Raw genomic sequence first — 19,042 nt, forward strand, 5'->3', positions numbered from 1 at the left:
ATTTAATACGACTGGAATGTCCCATTCTTTGTGCAGGTGTCTAACGCTATTCGCCTTGTACCAGAACTGCCAAGCTACTGACTGTGTTCCTCTCATTCTTAGATTACAAGGACCTTGAGAGGTGAAATCATGACATAGTTTCTTGGGATCCACACAGAGTGTTACCCATTGTTTATTTCTTTATGACAAACTGAGTCAACTCCTAGAATCATCGGCCCTTACGCACACTGCCTTGTCTGAGCGTAATCAAACTATCACGTTACTGTTTGGTATTTTGTAATCCTGATAGCTGGTGTAAACTTTTTTTTGAAGTTGTTTCCTGTTGTTATTGTTTTACAATATGCCAGGATAGAAGGTAAACATTCCTTTAATACTTCTCTTACAATTTGGTTGAAACTAAGACAGAGCAAATTGGACCACTTGGGTATGTGGCGTGAGTGTAGTTTTGTTTCAGTGTTTAAGGTATATAAACATCAGTTTTTACAAATTTGTTTTGTTAAAATATGAATTTTTTTTTCTGTATAGAAGCTAGGAAAGTATGAATTTTTTTTCATCCTGTCCACTTTGGGGGGGATAAGGAAGTGGATGGTGCACAGAGAAATACCTATTCATGTTAATTCACGGATGAAAATTTGTCTCTGCTTTCAGGAAATTGCATTTCAGTTATATTTCAGCATTTCCTCATATGTTTGTTACTTTATTTCCTTTACCATTCCAGCCTCCAGTCACACACATCTTTGTGTTCTCTGACTCTTTATTGAAGTAAATATGAAATTAATGCCTTCGTTATCATATTCTGCACTCAGAGTGGGAAGGTGGTATGATGTACTATGTCCCTCCCAAGTGTGTGTGCTCACGTAAGGTAAAGATGAATTGTTAAGTAAGCTAGAGAACTATCTTTTAATTAAGGATAAGCTAACATTAGAAGTATCTGTTTAATTACATGTTCAAACATTACCATCAGCCTACTTATAGGTTGCTGGGCTGCTGTCTGAACCAGTACAGTCTTCCTTCCAGCGTGAAAAATACATTGTTCTTCCCTGCTTACTCTTGGCGATTTAAAATAGAACACAGAAATTTGTCAAACATCTCAATCTACTCACTACATATATTGATAGGATAAATCAGGCTCTAATAATTTTTTTCGGTCATCAAAATAATGAAGTACCTGGTAAGCCTTTGTCCATTTTTCTATATGATTATCTTTTTGTTGCTTAGATAGAGTCTTTATATACCCCATGTATTCTTTAGAGAGAGAGATATATATATATATATAAGTATATATAGGTGAATATATGTATAAATATTATAAATACCTTCCTTCAAATTAAGGCTTTCTTTTTCATTTTCTGTATAATGTCTTTTGACAAATGGTTCTGGATTTTAACAGCTGAACTTACTATTTTTATCCTTTCTTTGCTTGTTTGTTTAATTTGTTATTCCTTGCTTAACCCTTCCGGACCCCAAGGTCATAAAGATACTGTCGTAAATGTCCCTCAGTACTGTCCAATAGACTTTTCTGCACTGATGGAAATATTTTATACCTGGCACTGCCCAGTATGGTAGCCACGAACCACATGTTACTGTTGAGCACTTGAAATGTGGATAGTGTGACTGCAGAGCTAAGTTTTAGAATTTAATTTCAGTTAATTTCCGTTTAAATTTAAATAGCCGCTCGTGTTGTTTGGCTGGCTCAGCCGTGGCATTGTTTTCTCATGAAGGGTGATTCACCGTCTGTTCATGTTTCTGCAGGGCGTGAGGGGAAAACCTAGTGTCGTCTTTTCCCATGTGGGTGACCAGTTAGCCTAGAGCAACAGTTTTTTTTTTTTCCTGTGGATTGATAATACCAGTTGTGAAATAAAAATAAGTGATCTGTGTGTGTGTGTGTGTGTGCACGTGTGTGTCCTGGCTGCCCGTCGTGTTCCTTTCCTTGATGAACCCGTCTACGCTGGTACTGGTGCCTCGCACCGTCAGTCACCAGAGCTTTGTAATAAGCCTTGATGTTTAGTCGTGCACGTCCCACTCCTTTGGTTCTATTTCAGAAACGACTTCGCTGTTTTTGGCCTTTGATCTTTCAATACATTTTAGACTCGGGTTTTCAAGTAAAAAGAATTGGGGTTTTTCATTGCATTTGAATCAATACATCTACTTGGCATTTTCATGATATTGAAACTTTTAATTCATGAGCGTGACTTAGTTCTATTCATTCAGATCTTCTCTCGTGGGCTCCATTTGTTTTTAATCTATGCAGGATTTGGTATGTTTTGTTCTGTTTTAAAGGGAGAACTGTATTCAGGGCACTATGTATGTTGTCCTTTGAAAACCACATATTCTAATCTCTCAAACTGGTAACACTAAATATGATGCTACAGATTTTTGTTTGTTTAGTTTTTTGTTGTTTTTATAGATACCAGATTAAGGAATTTTTCTTCAAGTTTCAGGTTGGTAGGATTTTGAGATGACTTAAAAATTTTTCCTATATTGTGGTGAATCACCGTCATTGGCTTTATATTTATTATTTGTCTTTTTGGCCCTCAAGTATTCAGAATTGAATTAAAGGTTAATCATAATCTTTAGGTTGTGACATGCTCTCATCATTCAGAGCTATGTTTAATTATTTGGTGACATAATAAAAACTAATGAACCCGCAGACTAATTCAAGAATTAGAATATTAACACATCTAAACTTACCTGTGTGCATCTCCTTGGTCTCATTTCTTTGATCCTTACTCACCCAACCCCCCACCCCTTCGCAAAGCTAACCACTATTGGAAGTTGTGTATTTATTATTCATTTGCCCCCCTTTTCTTTTATTCGATTTTAGTAAGTTACATTTGGGCAAAAGCTTTTTTTTTTCTTTTTTTTTTTAGTGTTCTCATACAATTCTTCATGGTCTCTTACTGTTTAATTATATTTTAATCCTTTCTGGTTTAAAGCATACCTAATTTATATTTTCTGATTGAGAATTTTGCTGTCTAATGTATTTATGGACCAGATTCTACTCTCTGTGGTTTCTCCTGGTTCTTGCTTGATAATGCCTTGCACATGAGTATTCCTTGGCTTTTCATCCTGTGAGAACTATTTGAAGCTTGGACTGAGCTGGATTTCTAGTTGAGAGAATTTGTATTTCCTTTTTCCAGAGCCTGGGGCATTACCCAGTACTGTAAACTGTCTTTGGATGTTTGAACCACCTTGAGAGTGTGAAATTGGAGGGCAAAGTCATGTGAGAGATTATCGTTGGTAATGAATCCTCAGGTGACATTTTTTGTCCCCTATCACCAGTGCCAAATTTAGAGGCAGATGGGTTTCTCTGCAGTTGCCAGCTGTGTGTGTGTGTGTGTGTGTGTGTGTGTGTGTATCTGGTGCAGTGATGATACAGTTTTATTGGGTTGCAGGAGGGCATATCATGTTTTAGACTCTACACCTCGGGCTTACCTTGCGCCTTGTGATCTACTGCAAACACCCTTTGGGCTGTGAAACCCCACGTCCAAGTCTGCTTAGTTCATCAAATGTCCCAGGAGGAAACCCGAATAAAGTACTCCTCTTAATTACCTGGTTTCCCCTTTCGGTTAGTTTCATTTTCTGGCTGTTTCTTACTTTCTTCTAGTTTTCCTATTCTATGTACAGTTTTTAGTTACTTTCAGTGGAGGGACTTTTATACTGTAAAGGAGAGAGACTCGCACCAGTTAACTCAAGTTGGACATGCAGGGGATTTCCTGGAGTCTAGGCAGAGTTAGATTGGGCTGCAGCAGTGATGCAGGCCTCGTCTCCCCGCTGCCTCCTGATCTTGCTTTCTGTTGCAGTGCTCTGTGACCTGCCACTTCTGGTGTCCAACACCATCCAGCTGACTCACTCTCTCCGCGTATCACCTCAGATTCTTGAGACAGAGGGTAAAATTGTGTTTGCCTCCCCTATAGAAAGCAGTATGGTGGAATACTATTGAAGGACAGTACGCTGAAATGGTTAGGGCTTGGATGCTGCAGCTAGACTGGCTGGATTTGAAGCTTAGCTCCAAATCTTGCTAGCCTTGTAATCTTGGGAAACTTTCCGCGACTCAGTTTCTTCATCTGTAAGTGAGGATGATAACATTAGTCCCGGCCTCGTAGTTGTAATGAGGGTTAAATGAGTGACTGCATTTGGAGAGTAAAAAGCAAGAGTAATGCCTTGGATATAGTGGCTACTCGATAATTATTAGTGATTTCTTTCCCCTCCTCACTTGAGGTGAGCCCTGGTCTAACTGGCTGTGGCCTGGGGTTAGGACCGTGTGGTACCTAGGTATGTTCTGCCTAACGGGTTTACCTAGGCGTGTGCCTTTATCATCGCTGAGAAGCAGACTGAAAGAGAGGAAGGCAATAGCGAATGTGCCTAATACAGACTGGTGAAGTAGAAACAAAACAACCTGTCAGTTTGGGAAAAGCGATTTTTAATATAATTTCCTTTATTTAAATTACATACTTGAATGGTAGAATTGTTACCTAAAGATAGATCTTTTTAAAAAAATTACATTGACTGAGCTATATTGTGCAACATTTTACACATGAAAATTTTCCTGTTGCAATTAATCATATACTTATTGACACTCTGTTGTGTATGAAACACCGTATTATATGAGAGGATCAAAAAGGGCGTAAAAGCACAATATGTTAGTGGGTGTGATTACAGATTATAGGGGTGGAATCATCAGCCTTTTGCCGAAGAAAGCCTCATGCTTTGCCTAAATAATTCTAGGAAAACCTTAAACATTTCAAGGGATCATTTGCTTTGTCCTTTTAAGTGCCTCAGTTTTTTGTTTGTTTGTTTTTTAGCTTTTTTTTTTTTTTGGTTGGTTGTTTTTTAAGAGAAGAACATATGACATAAAAGTGAAGGTCTGGACTCAGCCTGATTTCCCACAAATTAGTTCATGCAGTTAAGTTCTGGGTTATTTCCAGGCCCTTGGCAACTTAAAAATCAATAAATAAAACTAACTGTGATTTCATTGGCAGTCTTTTAGGATCAGCCCAGTGTTTTCATTGATTCGTTAATTTCGTGAGGTGGATTAACACGATAATTCTCTCCATTTTATAGATGAATACAACTGAGGCTCAGGGACTTGAAGTAACTCACAGTCACAGAACAGATACATGGGAGAGAGAGTACGATGCAGACATAGGAGTCCTGAATCCATATTCCGGATTCTTCCGGCTGCTTACCAGCAACCAGTCCGGTCACAGAAGTGAATATATTGCTATCAGTATGTTAGAGGACGCTCCTGAACTCAGAGTTTTGCCTCTGGATTTAGGCTTACAGCCGATGACAACTTGGTCAGGTTGAAAAACAGGGAAAGCAAGTCTGGTAAAGGCAAAAGGGATATAAATTATGACCAAGACAGTTTTCACTCCTTTGCCACTGAGTAAAATATATTTAAACTTTCCATCTGAATATGTGTTGTGTGGGACTTCAGTATGTACCAACAAGAGACGTTGTCCTCGTAACATTTATAAATATTATTTAATATAGGTTTTTTTCTAGTCTCAAGAACATGGAGAGGTGCTTGAAAGGACTCGACCTTTAAATGCAGAGTGTATAAATTAATTCATATTATTACTTCAGTTTCACAGCTGAGTTGTCTTGTAAATAAAACTTTTCCCTCCTTAGAAATGAAGCCAATGTTGCAATTCCCCACAGGTCTCACATCACTTACACCATGCTCTGCTTCATACGGTGACCTGGAACCCAAGAGAATTTATGCACAATTGGTGATTTAAACCAGAAATAATTTCCTGTGGCATTATGTCACAACTTCAATGATGAAAACAAAATCCATACTTTTTTTATGTTTTATTAGAAAAATTTAAGTCAATTCCTTCAGAAGTATGATGCATACAATTTCATAGGCCACGGTTTAGATTTCTTGTGCTGTATAAAGTGCAAATCCATTTCTTATGTAAACTGTGTTATATGCCGTTCTCTGTATATGTGGGTGTATGTACCAATCTTTTGGTTTTAATTCTTTTATGTCTGATGTTTGTCATTAATTTTGCTGAGGAGGAATTTTAGCTTCCTGAGGAAAAGACGTCTTACCTTAAAGTAAATAAATATTTTTGCCCACAAAGCTTCAGAGGAAGTAAGATTAAATATGGGGACTTTCTCTGGATAAATTTGTCATCTTTACTGTTCCCACTTTTTTATACATTTTTATACATTTAGACAGTCTTCCCCACCGAACCCTACTTACTTCCGAAACCTCTGCTTTTTTCTTGCCTTGCTCATAATGTAGTGGCATGTCTGCCTTCAGAGTTGCAGCCCCGCGCTCTAAGCTGGCGGGTTCGGGGTCTACCACCCTTGCCCTAACTGACCTCTTGCTGCAGTCCTGCATGGCCGTTGCCCGTGTGATGTTCTTCCAGTCACACTGTGCGGGTAGTGCAGATCCATTAATATCCACCCAGTCTTCCGCCTGGGGAACACCAAGGTCGTTCATGGCCTTTCTGACCATCTCGTGCACCCAGCTTTTCATCAGACCCTGGAGACTCGAGCTATATCCTCGAGCCCAGCACTGCTTCCCGTTCCTGGTGCTGCTGCCCTCGTGGACTTCTTTACCATCTTACCCCTGGACCGCTCTGCAGTTCCCCTCTGCGCTGTTTGGTAATTCTCCACATCGCCCTCAGGGCACTTTTACTGAAAAACAGGCTAATCGTGTCTTTCTCATGCTTAGACGCCTATACTGACCGCGCTTTCCTGTCGTGAGCCTTAGCTTTCCTCTTGCTGTCAAGCCCCATCGTAGGCCTGCCGTCGTGACTCCTGCTTCTCCTGAGCGTGCAGCGCCGGTGTTTCAGGGCCGCCACGCGCGAGATCGAGAATCACGCCTTTGAACGCTCTGCGCTTTATATCTGACATGACTTATCGAACCTTTTCCTCTAACTGCATGTCCTTCAGGACTCAGTCTAATTCTCATTTTCTCTATGACATCCTGCCAGAGTCCCATAGGAAGCATTTATTGCTTTCATAGGAGCTTAATCTACCCCTGTCGTAGCTTTTAGCACATTTGATTATCATTATATGCTTATGTCTATCTCCTCCACTATGTAGAGAGGAAAAAAACATCATTTCTTTGAGAGTGAGTGTGTGTGTGTGTGTGTGTATTTGAACCCAGCACAGCTTAAGGCCTACCATATGCACAGTCCCCAATAAATAACTGAACAAATAATTGAATCAATTAATTAATGTCCCACCCAGCATTCAGATTAAATTTTAGATTAGAGATAGGAATAATTTTTAGATTAGAGATAGGAATAATTTTTAAGACCACATTGATTCTCAAAAGACTCTTCTCTGTCTTCATTTAAATAACAACTTGTTTGTTAGTTGGTCTACTTACCTATTTATCTATCTTAGCTCGGGCTGTTAAAATAAAATACCATAAGCCGGTGGCTTAAACAACAGACAATTATTTCTCACAAATCTGGAAGCTGGGAAGCCCAAGATCAGGGTGCGGGCTAATTTGACTTCTGGCAAGAGCCCCGTTCCTGGCTTGCAGACGCCATTGTCTTGCTGTGTACGCACATGTGTGATTGAGATTTCGAGCTGGAGCAGGAAAGGGAGAGGGAATAGAAAGATACGTTTTTCTGGTCTCTTCTAACCCCATCGTGAGGACCGCCCCTCCATGACCTCATCTAACCCTAATCACCTCCCAATGGCTCTGCCTCCTAATATCTACACATTGGGAACCGGGACGTCAACATGTGAATTTGGGGGGAACACAGCCATTCAGTCCGTATATTTTTCATCTAACTGTATCTGTCTGTCTCCATTTCAGCAACATACAGCAATGGAACAATGCTTGGAGAACTCAGATTTCTCACATGATAAGCAAATTTCCTGTCCAGAAACTATATGCCTAACTACTAAAATGGTATGCTCGTCTCATATTTGTTTAAAATATTATATTATGACCAGCGTACATAACACACATTAAACTACAAAAATTATCTACTCATAAGTAATAAAATGAAAGAGAATAAATTCATTTTTACAAGCAACTTTAAAATGGAAGTAGTCGAGGGTATTTATAAGTTGTTGCTATAAAAACCTTCTGCTACAAAGCATTTAAGAATGTGTGCCTAGGTAGAATTTCTTACACTTCAAGTTTTATTGTCATTTCCCAAATATGCTATATGCCTCTCTGTATCCAAACTTTAGATCTCTGAATTTAGTATATTTTCTTTTACACTGTGTACCTGTTAATAGCCTGTCCCTCAAGGGCAGCTCAAATTCTACCCTTTTTAATACTAACTATCCTGATGACCCCAGCTGCAATAATCTGTTCTCCCTTTTGAATTTTCATAGCATTCCCTGATTCAATCGTTTTTGGAACTTGTCGTATATTATCTTAATTTTTAGCTTTTCATGCATGGCATGTAAACTTTTTGAAGAAAAACGTGTTTACTCCTTTCTATGCTGCACAGTAGTCACTAAAGCGCCTTATATATGATAGGCTCAGATCATTAATTGTTGAAACAAGGAACAAAGACGAACTGGGTTCACTGGATTAACTTTGTGGGAACTGTGATACCTCCTGGCTCTCCCTTCCTTCTCTTTGTATAACCACTGGTAAGCCAGCAGAGATATGACTCCCCGTGTGGCCTCTTTCCTTGATGGGGTGCATGTCCTCCTTGGGAAGCTCCTGGTCCTTGCTTGACCTTGAACATTCTTGTGCTCAACATCAAGCGGCATATATTGGTTCGCTACTGGAACAGTCAAAATAGCAGATTTTCTGCCTTTCATGGGTTAAAATGTAATACAGAATATTGTTCAGATTGCAGTCTTTTGACATAGTTGGAAGATAATACTGAAGAAACACTGTTTGCCAGTGTTATGAAAGTTGGCACCTTGCTAAACCTCTCTGGAGCTGTTTCCTTGTCTGCAAAGGGCAGGTGGTGAAACCTCTCTTAGCAGGACTGCTGCAGCTACTGAATGATAACACACGTGGAGGTTGCTTGGCTCCTTCTGGGTGCTCCCAATACGCCAGCTCCGTTCTCCCAGCTGATGGCTATGGACTGCGCAGTGCAAATGATTCTTACTTAGCATAGAATCAGCTAGCACTCTGAGAAAACCTAACATAGCAGCTTTGTGACCTCAGTTTTGAACGTTATTATGTGGATGGAATATACATGCATTTAATCTTCAATGATTTTTTCACAATAACTGTTTTTTAATGAACTTGTAAGATTAGAATTGTATCTTTCCAGGTGCTAGTTACATGTTAAGCTATTTCTCTGATAAGAGGATTAAATGATTAAAATCAGTGGTTTCTTGGTATCCATGGGGGAAGGTCTTCAGTCTCCTTTTTGTCAAATCACATGTTTAGAAACTAAAAATATGAGACATTTGTTTCGAGGACAAATAGCTGGGAAATTTGATTGTATGTGTATTGTATTCTTTCTCAATAGGAGATATTTATAGCTATGCATTGATTACTTAGGTAGCCTTAGCTTATTTTTGGTTAAAATTCAAAATTAGAAATTTTGAAGTCAGACTAGTTTTAAGGTCGAGGGTGAGGTAGAGAGTGATGGAAATATGTTTTCATGTGGCATCAATTTGGCTTCCTGAAGTTTGACATACTACAAGGCTATTTCTTCAACTGTTATTAGGAATTGGATTTATTTTCTTCCTGAGTTTAGGCTCATAGCTCAGGCAAAGACATAAGCTCTTCTGCTGCTAGAACAGGCCTTGAGGAAGAAAAAACATTCCATCCTGTGCTTTTGCTTGGAGCAAAATGTCAAGTCAGTTACCTACTGAACACAAACCTCAGGAATTCTGGGATCTCAGACTTGAAATAGATGGAAACGTCTTTCAGGAGAAGAAAATGGGTACTGGATTCAACAAGGCCTAGTAATGCAATGTTACATTTAGATTCAGATGGCCAGTGGGAAACATTACGGTTCATGCTGTCAAGTGTTACGTGTGTAACTGCCTCGTTGATCCGTGTGAAGCACGTATTGAGTACTTTACAGGTGCAAAGCACCGTTGTACATAGAGGTTCTTGGGAAAGGAAATATAAGGAAAACCTGGTTCATGACCGTAGGGAGGTGAAATCAGGGTGTGTGTGTTTGTGTGCATGTTTATATGTGCCTGTGTGGGCGGGGGAGGGTGGGTCAGGGATGGGGAGAATTAAAAAAGCAAATAAATGACTGTAGTATAATATAAGGTACAGAGAAAGATACAAGAGAGAGAAACAGATCTGAGAAGGGGGGAGTCACATTTTGATAGGAAAGGACCTTTGCCTCTGAGCCTTGGAGGTTAATGGGGTAAGTGAAAGATGCATCAGAAGAGGAGAGACTGGGGCCTGAGTACAAAGGCCAGGAAGGAAAGGGCCGAAATAATTGAGCTTCATTGCAGGCTACGTGGATGGGAGTGAAATGGATTGAAGCTACATGGTAGAATTTGGTGTTATTTCACTATCAGAGATGTTACTTTTAACCGAGTGTGATTTCAAATGTGTAACTTAAAGTGGAAAAGGAGGGAATCACGTTTCCAACCCTGATGTTCTTTAGATTCTTTAAACCAATCTGGGTTTCTCAGCCTCGGTATTATTGATATCTCGGATTGGATAGTTCCTTTTATGGGGGTGTTTAGCGGCAAGCCCGCCCTCAACCCGGGGCTGGGACTAGAGGGAGGCAAGAGAGGCTGGTAGGCCACGGTTTTAAGGAGGCACTCACCCCCAGGGTCATGTGAGCTTTAATCTTGTGTCCCGATGACCCTAGAAATGAGTGAGTGCCTCCTTAAATTTTGAGCCCTAGGCACCTCCCATGCCTGCCGCGGTCCTGGCCCTGCCTCTGTCCACTAGAAGCCAGTAGCACCCTCCCAGTTGTGACAGCCAAATAAGTATCCCAGAACTGCCCAGGTTAAGAACCACTGCAGTCTAACTGGAGTAACAGCATATTTCTTTTTCATTTGTAAAATGCCAAGAGGAGCAGCCAGCAGTGTGATGGAATTCAGCTGAAAGGTAGCAACTAAATACAGGTGTAATTTGGGCTGAGACTCACTTGGGGAGTAAGATTTGAAGAGAGAGCTGTGGGAGAAGCTGCTGTGATGAGTGCGCTGAGAGGCACTGGCCTTAGGAATCGAGGGTTTGCATGAAAGTTACCTGAAGGTGAAGGACCCATTCTGCTGTTAATAATATACCTGACTTCTAGGCCTTGGCTGCACTGAAGGGTAATAATTCTGCTGTCCATCTTGGGGTTGATGTGACAAGACTTCCAAGTATGTTGTCCTAGTCCTTGTACAAATGCTCAAAAGTCTACAGCGTGTTTGTACTTTATTTTCTTTTTACAAAATTAGGCTGTCGTCTTGGTTAATACGTCACTGTGCTTATATCTGCTGTTATGGATTCTACCCTGCCCATTCTATTTCTTTATTTTGAGCTCTGGGGAAGCTGTGGCATTTGGGAATATGCAGGTTGTGCAGTGTGGTTGCCAAGATTACAGATACATCAGACCCTGGTGGCCTCCTGCAAGATGGCAAAAGCACGGGATAGTGCATGAATTTTCGTGGTAAAGGTTACATACAAGGGATGTGGTTAATTAATGTTTAGCAATGGAGTTTAAAGCCAAAGATTCCAGGTGTCTCACATTCAGTACCGTGTCCGTAGCATGTAGCTCCGTATATTTTTGAGGCACTAACCACACAAGTGGGCATGTGATACTAATAACAAATGAACGTTGAGTTTTCTAGCTCACTGACATCTACCAGGCGGTGTCCTGTGTGTTTTATTTGCATTTATTGTTCCAGTCACCTTTGGCGGTGGTGAATATTGTTATCTCCATTTTATGGTTATGGAAACGACACTTAATCAGTTTCATTAACTTGCCCACAGTCACACGGTCAGGATCACTTGATTGCAGACCTGCCAGCTTCTGAGTACGTGTTCTCACATGCTGCTTCCGGGCTGCCTGTAAGTGACCTTGTAGCTTGGGCAGGGCACAACTCCAGGTGTCCTCATACGCACTGTACACATTGCACGTGCTCCGAGAGCGTCCTGGTAGGGGCACACACGAAGAAAGAGAATGCCAGTGCTTTTCAGTGTCATTTACTTTTACATTTTTATGGCACGGTATACAGTGAGGGATGGGAACCTGGACGGGGATTTCTTTCCTTCCCTCCCTCCCCCCTTTCGCCACTCAGCCCTCCCCACCTGCCTCTTTCCTTCCTTCCTCCCTTCCTTCCTTCCTGCCTGCCTGCCTTCCTTTCCTGCAAGGACACGCCTAGATGTAAGTTCAACTGAGGAAAGGATGGAATTCAGCTGAAATGTTGTTCCTTGCTTATTGTGATTTCCCGTTTTCCAGTGCAGCTCATGCTCTCGGGAGAATGAAAGTACCCCTTTAGAAGTCCTCCTTCAGCTCGTGTTAGTGCAAATCCCGTAATGCCACCCATTCTTCTTCTGAGGCCTGAGGCTAGCATGTTCTCTCACTATTATTTATTATTGTCACGGAACCATTAGTGTTTGCCATTAGAAGCTATACTTACACTAAAGGTGTTACAGCTGGATGTATGTGCTCCAAATTCTCATTACGTGCTCCTAACCTCTCCCTATAAATCTCAGCGTGGAGTTACCAGCCTTCTGCTTGTTGGCTCTAATTGGAAAGTTCTCTGCTATATCCAGGTACGAAATGTGCTATCGGAGCTTGAATTCCTGCCCCTTATTAGCATTGCCTTTGTGACTTATTTCTTCAGTTCTCGTCCCGTTGGCGATGCAGCTGAAACAAATTCCCCAGTTTTATATACAAAGTGAGCGTGTGGTAGAACACATTACGAATCATGCAGTGCAGTAAACGAGAGCACAGTCTAATACTTTCACCGTTAGAGAATATTAACGTGTCCTTTACTTTACTAATTAATTACTTGCACACCACTTTTTCACTTAATAATCTAGAAATAAATTCATGCATTTTTCATCAGTTGGAAACTCATTTTACAGTTGAAAATCCAAGTGTCAGTTATACAGTAGGAAATTTCATGAAGAGTTTGCAAGGAGTTGTGTTATAATTTCCTGAAACCTGTCTACACTTCAGATGTTTTCTAATTTTATGGACATGGAAACTAAAGAGTCTTGTGACATCCAGAGGTGGCAAAGGGAATGCTTGTGACTTGATTCATCTGTCCATTAGAACAAATATTTCCCCGAGAGAATCCTTTAGACTTCTCTTATATTTAAGCTGGTGAGTTTTCCAGTGGTATATTATTATATCCTTTTTTTGAGGCAGAAAGCCTATATATCATACTTAGAAACTCTTAAACACTCAAACATTCTTGTTCTAGGTTCTTTACGTATGTTAATAATGACATACTAGAAATCAGTGTTACTCAGAAAGATTCATCTTAAGTGCACACTTAGAAGTATTTTTGTCTTCAGTACACATTTAAATATTTAAACAGTTCATAAATTACAGTCTAAAAGCACTTACTTCAGAACAGTTGTGTAGGGTATGCTGAATGTGAGTTTTGTTCTCCTTATTCTCCTTAGGTTTTAATTTCTTTTTTCTATTGAACAGTTTTCAAATAAATGAAGCTGAAGCTTCATGAGGCCATGAGGTAAAATAATCAAAACTATGTAATTTCTAAATTAAGATCTATGATATTTCCAAGAAATTCAACATGAATACTTCTGCTTTCCTCAAATGAACTTATTTTCCTAGCATTACTATCAAGAAACAAAGAGGAAAACTCTTAATTTAGAAAATCTTCATTATTGAAATTTGAGTTTAAATAATCATGCTCTTTTTGTTAACGTATGGAACAATATTTTTCCAGGCCTTTTCTGATTAAGTTCTACAGAATATTTAGACTATGTGCTTCTCTTATATTTGGTGACAAAATATGTGTACAAAATAGGAATTTATTATTGGATATTGTTACGTTCAGAATTAATAAGGGTGCCGGGCAAATTCAGCTGAAGAGACAACAGGTGTGTGAAAAGATAGACTGAGGCATATTAAAATTCTTAAGAATGAGTGGATAAAGAAGATGTGGCACATATATACAATGGAATATTACTCAGCCCTGAAAAGGAATGAAATTGAGTTATTTGTAGAGAGGTAGATGGATGTAGAGTCTGTCATACAGAGCAAAGTAAGCCAGAAAGAGAAAAACAAATACCATATGTTAACGCATATATATGGAATCTAAAAAAATGGTACTGATGAACTCAGTGACAGGGCAAGAATAAAGACTCAGATGTAGAGAACAGACTTGAGGACATGGGGTCGGGGGCGAAGGGGAAGCTGGGACGAAGTGAGAGAGTAGCACAGACATATATACACTACCAACTGTAAAATAGATAGCTCGTGGGAAGCTACTGTATTTAACACAAGGAGATCAACGCGATGACTGGTGATGCTTTAGAAGGGTGCGGTAGGGAGGGTGGGGGGAGTCATGGGAGGGAGGGGATGTGGGGATATGTGTATAAATACAGCTGATTCACTTTGTTGTACTAGAAGTGGTTAGGAGCGCTCCACCAATAGGAGCCTGGACAGACACTTTCATAGAGAAAAAGAAGCAAAGTAAGGAAGTTATTGACTGGCTACAGCGTAAAGGCTAGTTGCCTGTTTGTGATTGTCTTTAGTGTTTGACTTTCATCACCGTGAGGCACTCAGGCTTAGGTTTTGGCTTGCTTACCTAGACCTGCACAGCGTGACAGCCACCACCGTCTAATGTCCTCCCTGCTTAATTAACGTAACAGCTAGCACCCACTTTGCATATGCATTATATTATGAACTTGATTACATGGATTTAGAGAGATTTCAGCTTTCACGTAACATCAGACACACTGTGTTAATCCAAATGTTACTCTCTGAGCGCATAGACCTGACAGTATTTTTCAGGTAATACGTAGATTGTGAGAAAATAATTCCTGATTTTGAACAACTTAGAAAAGTATTTTTCGTATTTCCAAAATGAGTCTGTACCAGTCACGTGCCACAGACGTCTTTGCTCGTTTCTTTATATAGAAAATGGAGACCCTGGTTAAGAAGAGTCAGCTTCTACCTTTTGAGTATTCAAGAAGACACTATCAGCAAGTCACACTGCTTAATTGTAAATCTAGTCTTTTCTGGTTTAGTAGAAAGGTTGTCTTTGTTTCAACTTCAGATTGCCCTTAATAAAAGAAGCAGCTCCCATTCTGTTCTTTCTGTGTGCACGTTGGAAGACAAAGGAAGAAATGTGTCACAGATGTGAAAAACTGTTAAAAGTGCATAAAATTAGGACACCACTAAATGTTCGTCTGTCATCTGTAGTCCCCTGCATAAATGTCTTGGGCTCGAAGGACACTCACAGAACGCCTCTGGGGACAAGAGAGTTTTTTCTCCAAGTTCTTTGAATGTAGTAAAAATCTGGTATTTTGTAGTGACTAGCCGTCTCCACCTCTTTGCCGCCCTGCTCTTTTATCATTCTCTTTCTCCGTTTCCTCGTTCTTCTTTCTGTCTTAGCATCCCCCTATGAGTAGAAATGTATTCTATTATCGTGGTCATTGCTTTTTTTTTTTTTTAAGTTGCCATTATTTTCCAGTCTTGTGATTCTTATTTTATAGGAACTACAATTCTAGACAGAGGAAGACTTTTTTGAAAAAAGCTTTTAAGAATACTTTCTTTCCTGTTGTATTTCACTGGGTTAATAACTTTTTTTTCTGAAAAAATATAATTGATAGTTCTATGTGTCATCGAATGCTCAACTGTCTGCAAGTAGTATGTCGCTTTATTATTTCAGCGACCTATGAGGTATTTCTATTTTGGAAAGGAAGAACGTTTGACTTTCAGAAGATTAACTAAATTTTCCAAATTCACATAGCTTGTTAGTGGTTGGCTCAAGAAAAGACAGGTCCTGACTCTTAATTCTTAAATATTCTGCAAGTAATTCTTGGATATCTTAGAATTAAGCTTTACCTAACTATTTTCTTAGTACATCAAGTATAAATATTAAAACCTCTTCCATGAAAATCTTTTAGCAAAAAAGTTTATAAGTTTCTATAAAAGTGGACTAGAGTCTCTGATAGCTGTGTTTGCTTATAATTAAGATAGGAAACATAGTATTAAGTACTTGTGTGAATATCAGATTCTAAGAACAGCAAAAGTATTTTCATGTGTTCATATATCTGTACCTTTTCTATTAATACATGAGTTGCGTTATACCTTGGTTGTTGATAAAATCTGAATTAGCATAGTTAATTCTTTTTTCAGCCTCAGATACTGATTAGGTAGTTTGCAATCCAGACCAGTTTTATCTATCATTGGGAAGTATCAACTCAATAATACACACCTGACCAAATTTTACAGTACTTTTGGCTCATGGGCTTTGATCTTGAAGCTTTTAAAATATATGTTGATTTTGTTTTCCAAAGACCCTTAGCAACTCCAAGATTTGGTCCAGGAGTTGAAAGCTAATTTTTCATAACGCTTTTGCCATTCTTAACCATCTTTCTTTGATTTTATGATTACCTATCCTGGAAATTAGTTTTTGATTTGCTCTATTAGTTTTTGTTTGCTATAGTGTACTGTTGTGCTCTTGTCTTATTCTTACTTTTATAATGTTCTTACAGATATTACTGTTTCAATGCAATAAAACAAACACAAAACAACCTAAAACTACAACACAAACTCTTCGTGATAGTGAGGGAGTTGAAACTATGCTGTATACCTGAAATGATGGAGAAAAGACAGTGTTGCCAACAAAGAATGGCAGCCATTGTCACTGGCTTATTCTCATCATGGGCTTACAGTTCACATCTCTACAATTCACATTTCCACAGTTCACATCTCTGCAGTTCACATCTCTCCAGATCACATCTCCACAGTTCACATCTCTGCAGTTCACATCTCTGCAGTTCACATCTCTCCAGTTCACATCTCTCCAGATCACATCTTCACAGTTCATATATCTCCAGATCACATCTCCACAGTTCATATATCTCCAGATCACATCTCCACAGTACGCATCTCCACAGTACACATCTCCACAGTTCACGGCTCCATAGTTCACATCTCCGCAGTTCACATCTCTCCAGTTCACATCTCTGCAGTTCACATTTCTCCAGATCACATCTCCACAGTTCACATCTCCACAGTTCATGTTTCTCCAGATCACATCTCCACAGTTCACACCTCTGCAGTTCACATCTCCGCAGTTCACACCTCTGCAGTTCACACCTCTGCAGTTCACATCTCTACGGTTCACATCTCTATTAGAGTGGCGTCAACAGATGCTCACCCATATTTAAGCCTTGTGCCAAATGTAAATGCTTGTAAAGAAACTCAGAAATATTGCTAGAAATTAAAGGAGACATTGGGCTTACACAATTTGTAAGCACACTGAAAAGAAATTTGTGATTTACTCCTTGATTTTGATATTTGACTTTGAGGGGGTGGGGTGGATTTCATGATTTCAACATATGCTTTCTATTCAACTTTTGGTGAGTGTCCCGTTTTTGTCATTTGAAATAATATCTTATGTTAACCTGAACTCTGCAGTCTGGCAGAAAAAAAAACACCTAAGAATTTCATTTTTCCAAACATTGAGATTGTTCTTTTCATTTGCTACAAGAAATTAAATGACTGAAATTCTGAAAATAATGTAGTGCTTTCTCTAAAATACTCTTGGATTCTATCTACCCAAATAACACAAGGATCCGTGCCACCATTGGCTACGCGAGCCATTTATCATGCCAGATGTTTGCAAGTGTGTAGGGTTTATGTCAATGGCTTTTTTACCATTTGACTGACAGATATAATGAAAGCCATTGGCAGCCCCTATCAAAAACAAGAGCTGCCAAGTATTAACAGCTGAAAATAGCCACCTTTCATCTTGGCAACCTAATAAAGAGCCTGATATTCTAAATGTCTTCTCAAAAAAAGGAAAGAAAGAAAAAGAAAAGAAAAAAGAAAATTTTAAAAAGACTATTTTGGTGCTTAGGCAATGTCTCCTCAGAAACCTTTAAATTAATGTTTAAATGAATACAGGTTTTTTTGAGAGGAGCTGTGTGTATGCAAAATGTCTCACATGGGCAAGTTGAGAAGTCTAAAAAAGTTCCTAGTCGAACAAAACATCAAGGGCAACATTTGTATAGAAATTTTTTTATATACATACATATATATATACATATATTTATTGATTTGCTTTTACAGTTGACCCTTAAAGAAAAGGGTTATGAACGACCCTGCTCCACTTATACAGGGGTTTTTTTCAATAAATACTAGAGCCCTGCACAGTCTGCAGGTGGTTGAGTCCGTGAATGCGGAACCTTGGATACAGAGTTGCTGCAGGTACGGAGGGCTGACTGTAAGTGAGACCGGGATTTTCAACCGCGTGGAGGCTCAGCGCACCAGACCCCTCTGCACTGTTTCAATGTGGCTTGTCTGCATATACACACATACTTATTACTTGAAACAATCTTATGTGAACTCGTCAAGCTTTTTCTCTGCCTCTACATTGGAGCTATGTTAGCTGCCGGGATAGTTGCAGTGAAATAGCACATACAAAGGATTTACTTGAATAAATCTGTGTCCTGTACCCACCTCTTCCGTTGCAGAGGACGTCCCTCATCGCAGGAGCTGAAGGCACCATTTCCCCCAGCCCCTTGTTCCTATGGTACTTTTTAAAAAATTTACTTCATACAAAGCAATCCCTTTCATTTGTTTGTATCCCCAGCTAGGGCAGAGACTTGGTGAGCTGATTTGCTGCCAAATGCTCCTGAGTCTAGTTTTATACATAACATGCATTCATGCATTATTCATTCATTCAAAAATACTTCTTAGAACCTACTTGGCTTCAGATGGGGAAAATGTGATGAACAAAAATGAAGTCCTGCCCTTATGGAACACAAAACTCTTATTAAAAAGTGAATTTTCTTGATAGTTCCAGATTTATTCTATAACTGTGCAATAGTTTCTAGGGCTCATATTATATATGTGTCAGAATAGAAATAAAGTTAGTCTTTTTTTTTTAATGTTCCCTTTATAACTTTTCTACTTTTATTCCAGGGAGTCATTCTAGCATGGATATTTCTGATTTGGGGAGAGTC

At 39.4% G+C, this 19,042-nt stretch overlaps 1 protein-coding gene across 3 annotated transcripts in view; it reads left to right on the forward strand.

The window, feature by feature from the left end:
- Positions 1–19,042, forward strand: part of SLC16A7 (solute carrier family 16 member 7) — a 166,731-nt gene that overhangs the window by 19,948 nt on the left and 127,741 nt on the right. Inside the window, exon 1 of one of the 3 annotated variants that reach the window (XM_057702902.1) lies at positions 7,847–7,888. The exons of the other annotated variants lie outside the window; for them this stretch is intronic. The gene's annotated coding sequence lies outside the window, so the exon portion shown is untranslated. Of the gene's footprint in view, positions 1–7,846; positions 7,889–19,042 lie in introns of those variants that run through there. 3 annotated transcript variants of the gene reach the window in all.

Source organism: Hippopotamus amphibius, chromosome 12 (genome assembly GCF_030028045.1).
Source record: "Hippopotamus amphibius kiboko isolate mHipAmp2 chromosome 12, mHipAmp2.hap2, whole genome shotgun sequence".
NCBI classification, from domain to species: domain Eukaryota; kingdom Metazoa; phylum Chordata; class Mammalia; order Artiodactyla; family Hippopotamidae; genus Hippopotamus; species Hippopotamus amphibius.